We start from the raw sequence: 7456 nt of genomic DNA on the forward strand, positions 1-7456 counted from the left end.
CACCCACGTGTATACCTCCTTCCCCGCCACACACACATCTCTCATCCTTTCCATTTCTCTCCCCTGCTCCATTTCATAACTTCTATGACGTGTTGTAGGAATCTGCTATCTTTCAGATTTGACAAATACCTTCTTGTTAGATAAATCAAACATATTTTAAGACAAGCTTTTAAAAACAGTAATCATCATCATTTTCATCAGCAGTATAGCATCAGAAGTAGTAACGATAGAATATACTACAACCGTGGCACCATTCTTGCCATTTATAACATAAATGTAAAAACAAAAAATATGATAAATTTATTTCTGAACATGCACGACTCTTTCAACAAGAATATGCAACTTTAGATAAGTAGGTGACGAACAAACTCCCTCTGGAGACGACGCTTTTAACCTGCACACGCCATCCATCTCAGTCCTACATTAGCTGTGGGAGGTCTTCGGGGAGGCATCCAGTGTCTCTGGTAAATTGAACAATATATATTGAGTTCAGTCGACTCGCTTGAGTAGAGCCATACTTTGGCGTCCATAGCAGTAAGTCACTTTCCAGCTTTTGTTCAGCTCACCAGCAATGTACAAGCACCTTTCTCTTACGTTGGTGGAAACAGGCAGATCTCCATACAGCTAGTCCACTTCACCAGAAATCTAGCACCTATTCTCAAAATCTTGATTACAGGATCAGGCACTCGTCCGAAATTCACAAATAAGTGCTATATGATCAGTCTTTAAGCACTGATAGTATCATTATCATCGTCGTCATCATCATCATCATCATCATCATCATCATCATCATCATCGTCGTCGTCGTCGTCGTCGTCGTCGTCGTCGTCGTCGTCACAAATAGTCCATCGAAAACGTTGATAATTATGGATATCGGATGATCGGAATTTTAGTATCAAATATAAAGCGACCTCATCCACTACGAATATCGATGTCCAATCTTCTCATGTCGCGTCATGTTACATATTTGTTCTTCAGTCGAGAATCTACTCAGATTTCTTGTACCGATACTTGTCACTGATTGGAGTATTATTAGTCTTGCCAACCCCAAGTGCTGGGCTAATGAAATCCAACTCTGATGACCTCTTCTACTAAATTTGTTATCATGTAACAGAGTAAGCAGTTATTATTGTTGTTATTCTTACGGAAATCAAAATGGTGGCAAGCCAGCAAAATCGTTAATATACTGTACAAAATACTTTACGGCATTTCTGCTAGCTTTACGTTCTGAGTTCAAATGCCACCAAGGTCGACTTTGCCTCTCGTCATTTCGTGTTCGATGAAACATGTACCAATTAAGCACGGGTGGGGAGGGGGCGATTAAATCCACTATCCTCCTCCCACTAAATTCCACTTTTGGTGTCCATAGTAAAAAAGGGTTATTACAGCTATCAAAGGCACCGTACGTTAGAGCCTCTGCTAAAATGCCATGCGGTAGTTATACCGATTCCTCATGTTCTCATTCAAAGTACCTTCGAGGTCAACTATGGCTTTCATCCTTCCGAATGTCTAGGACTGTGTTCGATGGTATTGGCAAACACTATCTTGTTGTTGTTGTTGTTGTTGTTGCTGTTGATGATGATGAGGAGGAAGATGACGACGACGACGACGATGATAATGGTGATAATGGGGATGCGGTTGATGGTTATGATGATGACGACAACGACGATTATGATGGTGATACAGAGCGTAGTTCAGTAGTTAACTTTCAAAATCCTATAAACGTGATATGATCAATAAATATCCGGACTGCTGCTATAGTAACGAAGCTAAAGCACGGAGTGTGAGCCAATTGGCACAGATTGACCTAAAACTCTGCTGTGCATGCGCAGAGCAGAGTTCTAGCTTACTTCTGCTGTTTATAGCAGTGCTTGGAAGGAACGTGTGTAGCGTGTGACCGTCTCATTGACCATCACAGAGAAACTTCAGCAGAGAATCTGCATCAAATTTTGCCAAAAGCTCGGCGATACCTGCTCAGAAGCCTATGCAAAGTTTTCAAAAAGTTTTCTTCGTCATCGACACAATCAAGATCTTATGCAACTGAAACCCGAGTAACTTTTTGGTCATCAGAAAGCAGTTTTGGTGCAAACTTGGCAGACACGCATCTCATACCCAAATCTTCAGTGATAATGGACTGAAATGAACTGTAACTAATCTGCATATCTTCTGATAACTCACGGATGGTGATTCGTCGATTATCTCTCACAGCTGCACGCACATCTGCGACGTTTTTCTCAGTTCTGCTGGTTGCGGGTCTCCTAGAAATTTCATCAATATTGACATTTTTCGGCGATCTTGGAAACGTCTGAACCACTCGTACACTTGTGTGCGCCTCATACACTCCTCTCCATATACTTTCTGCAACTCTACGTAGGCCTCTGAGCAGGTATCGCCATGAGAACTTTCTCTGTCATGGTCAATGCGATGATCACACCCTATATACCTTCCTTCCAAATACTATTGCAAACAGTGGAAGTGAACTAGAACGTTAAAACTTAGTGCGCATGCACAGCAGAATCCAAGGTCAATTTTTACGAAACGGCTTCACTCTGTGTGCTTTAGCATCGTTACTATGGCAACAGTCCAGATATTTATTAGTCAGACCTCGTATGCTCTCTTGAGAGAGCATATATAGAATAATATAGTTGCGGGTTCCCTTCACGTTGGGAAAAACACAGAATGGTCATGATTGGGATGGCTCTGCTTGTAGTTCTGTTTACTGAAGGCTGACCTCGATTTAAAGCCACTAGTTCTCAGTCGGGGTCTATATGGCCCTTTGGGATCCACATAAGATTTTGTTAAAATTTATGTGCAATAAACTTGTTATATTTCTGAAATTCGTCGCATATAACGAATCATGGGAATTTCCTGGGAGGACAGAATCTCCAGCACTGAGGAGTTTCGCAGAGCCTAAATGCCCGGGATCGAAGCACTCATCACGAAGGCCCAGCTCCGGTGGGTCGAACATGTAGTCCGAACGGACGACGCGCGTCTACCAAAGATGGTCTTCTCTGAGCTGGCTTCCGGAGCAAGAAAGCCTGAAAGGCCACTGAGCGATACAAGGACAGCCTGAAAACTTCCTTTGAGGCCTGCGGCATTTCAGCCCGTGGCTGGGAATCGCTTGCCTCTGACCATGGCGCCTGGCGTCCAGCTGTCCAAAAAGGTGTCAGGCTGTTTGAGGAAAAGCGACTCAAGAGCCTGGACCAGAAGCGACAAGCCCCAAAAGAGAGGATCCCCAACCCTAGTTCTGCTGTTACGTGCCTAACATGTGGCCGTGTCTGCGCGTCCGCCTTTGGGTTCCGCTCCCACCTCCGACGTTACTGACGTCACTGTCGAACCCCGACAGACTTCCATTATTTCTGCAATGCACAAAATATTTAAACACTTTTTCATACAGTTCCTAACAACATTTAATCATAAAAAATATATTAGAAGTTTTTAGACATCGAATATCTATGAGGGTCTCCACCACACACACACACACCGAGTAAAAAAGGAATGGAATTGATCAGGAGAAAAAAATTGTTCAGAATCACTGATTTCAACAAACGCTATAACAACTTCGAAACATAAAATTTAGACTTTAGCTGTTGTTTTAGTGTTATGACAGACACATGTCTCGGTGCTTCGTGAATTACAAATCTGGTCTGAACTGCAATACTTCTCGATTTTATTTTCCGATTGAACTCTTTGGCCTTGAATACGTCACCACCACCACTATCACCACTGAGAAATATCTAGGTCGATTATTTTAGATGTCTTGTATTTTTTTGTTTGTTTTTGATGCTATTGAAGCTTTTTTTTTTATTGTTGATTGTTGATGTTGTTTTTTGTTCCTCCCGTATAATTATATTGGGCTTCCCTTGTCACTTTCCTTCTAACAACTGTCGTAATTGCTATGTACCGCACATAAACATCAATTATCGCTCATATTGATTCCGATACTGCTGCTGCCACTACTACTACTACTACTACTACTACTACTACTACTACTACTACTACTACTACTACTATTACTACTACTACTACTACTACTACTACCACTACCACCACCACCATTACTACCACCACCGCCACTACTACTACTACTGCTGCTGCTGCTGCTGTTACTGCTGCTAATAGTGTTTTACACATATTTTGAGGAATTATTCACGTGAACACTTTATCATCATTTTCATATTCCCCTTCCCCCACCACTAACACTTTCACTACCACGACCACAACCACAACCACAACTGATACAAGTTTCAATATACTGGAGAGAAAAAAATAACAAGAAAATAACTACTTTTACTTTGTACAACACTCCACCACAAACATCTGGATTTTGTCAAGAGTCTCCCTCGCTTATTGATCAATTTTACCACCCCACTACCTCTTTTGCACCATATTCTTTTAACTGTGTCAGCTTATAGAGAAAAATAACTGTTCATAATGATAGTCATAAGAATTTCTTTTGACTTGATGTAGTACAAAAGGTCTTGTATTTTAAAGAAGGCAGGAAGGTAGGAATTAAATGGGTTTATTGGAGATTGCAGCATTCATGCGTTTCCCAAGAGCATTAATTCTTTGAAATGTAGTGCATTAAAGTGAAGTGTCATTACGACAAGAAGCGAAACCACATCAACTAAATTCAGTAATCTCAAACGTACCTTTGGTTCTGTGGCATTGTCCCCATTATGGTAATGCTAATGGTTTAAGTTTTCTCACTAAGCAAGACACCCAATTTGTGAAAAGTTTTGGGATGTATGGACAATTTTAATGCTAATCAAAGCCGCCGTCGTCGTCGTCTTCTTCGTCACCATCATCATCAAGATCATCATAACAATAACAAAGGTTTCAAATTTTGGCACAAGCACATCAGTTTTAATGGAAATGGGTTAGTCGATTACATCGTCCCCCAGTACTTTACTGGTACTTTATTTTATCGGCCCTGAAAGGATGACAGGTAAAATGTAGCGTCGCAAGAAATGCTGCTAAGCATTTGTCCGACGAGTTGTCGACTCTACGAGAACAATATCATCATCTTCATCCTCATCTTCGTCTTCTTTCTCCACCTCCACCTCTTCCTTCTCCTCCTTCTCCTCCTCCGCCTCCTCCTCCGCCTCCGCCTCCTCCTCCTCATCATCATCATCATCATTATCATCATCAAAATCTCCACCTCCAATTCGTTAGATCATCTATATTACAAATCAAATACAAAAACAACTTCAAACCAACGAAGAAACAAGTTGGTCATCGCTCGACGTGTTAAAAATAGCAGCCAAAAGCTGGATGGTCACGGCCGAGACGCCTTTGATAATAAGTATGCTTCATGGGAGATTGCCTGAAGTTAACAACAACAACAGCCACGAACACAACACCTATCACCAACATCACTCGACTATTTCCGCCAACGCCAGCATCATAATTACTCTTGCCACCGCTACTCGCTACACAACGTACACTATCATCTATAACACAACCCCCACTAACACCGTACACGAAATATTACTAACGTAAACACCTTCCTTCTCAAGGACCATTGGTACTAACACTAACATCACTATATTCGTTTCTTAGCTAGACATAATAAATGTGCAAGAAATCAAAGTTCTTTTACAATCCATTTATTACATGGTAAAGAAATTCCATTTTTGAAATTTCATTTTTTTCTTTAATTTTCTTCGCCAACATGTAATGCAGTGGAAGTTTAAGAAAACAAGACTTTCAGAAAGAAAAAAAATTGTTATGTATGCGAATGGTGTGTCGGGGCGTGTGTATGCATATTTATAATATTCTTTTTAACTTTGGAACAAGGCCATCAAATTTTAGTAGGGTAGGCAGGTCGATTACATCGAGACTAGAACTTAACTGGTATCTCATTTTATCAATCCTGAAAGGGGGTCGTATCTTGGATGGATTTTAAAATTGATGCCAACATCATTTGTGCAATATTGATGTAATATTTTCCACATCGCACAAATGATGTAGCGCTCCCGGCGGCGTTGGAGGGAGTAGAGATTGAGTTTTTTAGTCGACCCCAATAGTCAATACCTCTCATGCCGTCTATCTTTCTTGTTATTGACTTCTGGAGTGCTTCACTTTCATAATGAGTTGCTTTGTATGGGGAGACCACAGTGGGAAATAGTATTTAAGGTGGGATCGGGAAATAGTAGAGTACAGTAGAATGATGGTGTAGGTGTCTCTAGACTGGAAAATTCTCAGAATCCAAGAGCGCATCTTGCGGGTCAAATCTACCTTGCTGTTTACGTGGGAACTCCAGCTTAGATTGTTATCAACAATTACTCCAAGGTTGCTGGTGTTGTTTGATGATACTTGGGAATCGCCCGAAGGAAGAGTATATGGTAATTTCAGAGTATCATCTTTTCCAAAGTGGATCAAATCAAACTTATCTTCATTTAGAAGCATATTGTTTTTTTGTTTTTTTCGCCCATTGGACAACAGCAAACAAATCCGACTGAAGGCATGTTCGGTCTCCCATACCGTTTATGGCTTTCTGGAGTTTGGAATCATCTGCAAAGATTTTCAATGTAGAATGTTTGATGACATCTACTATGTCATTGATGTAGATATTGAAGAGGAATGGGCCCAACACAGTACCTTGTGGGACACTACTGCTGACTTTGGCTGAGCTGAATCGTATTCCCTCAAACACATGTTGAATTTTGTTCATCAGGAAACACTTTATCCACTGCTGTAGCTTTCCACGGACTCCAGTGTTGGACAGTTTCTTCAGCAGGATTTTGTGGTCCACTCTATTAAATGCCTTACTGAAATCAAGGTATATGATGTCAGCGTTGGAGCCTTCTCCCAACGCTTTTTAAGATGTCATCAAAATGGTGCAGAAGCTGCGACAGGCAGTCCCTACCATCACGGAAACCATACTGGTTGGGATTCATCAGATTATTGTCTTCGAGGAAGCGAGTTATTCGCGATCTCACCACCCTCTCAAATACTTTAATGATATGAGAGATGAGTAAAATCGGACGGTAGTTCACTGCAAGAGATGTGTTTCCCTTTTTGAAGACTGGAACGACAGATTGGGAAAGAAAATGATCAGGAATGTAGCCTGCATTAAGTGAGTTTCTCCAGAGCTCAGTTAGAAGGGGTGCATTTTGATGTCGACACATCTTCAGGATAATGGCCGGGAACTTATCGAGACCTACTGCCGAGTTTTGCTTGATCTTATTTATTTCTGTTAGGATATCAGAAGCACCAAAAGTTATGTCAGATTTGGTTAGTTGAGGGATTAGATCACTAATACTAGCCAGATCAACCTCATTAGCGTTAGATGAAAACAACACTTTGGGATTGAGTTTTAGGATTGAGTTTTAGGATTGAGTTTTGTATACTTATCCTAATGGGGTATGTTTTGTGCACATATTTGTTACAGTATCTACAAATGTCTGCCATGAGGTGTTTATTTTTTTTTTGGGGGGGGGGGCGTGAATGC

This window comes from Octopus bimaculoides, chromosome 2 (genome assembly GCF_001194135.2).
Source record: "Octopus bimaculoides isolate UCB-OBI-ISO-001 chromosome 2, ASM119413v2, whole genome shotgun sequence".
Lineage (NCBI taxonomy): Eukaryota > Metazoa > Mollusca > Cephalopoda > Octopoda > Octopodidae > Octopus > Octopus bimaculoides.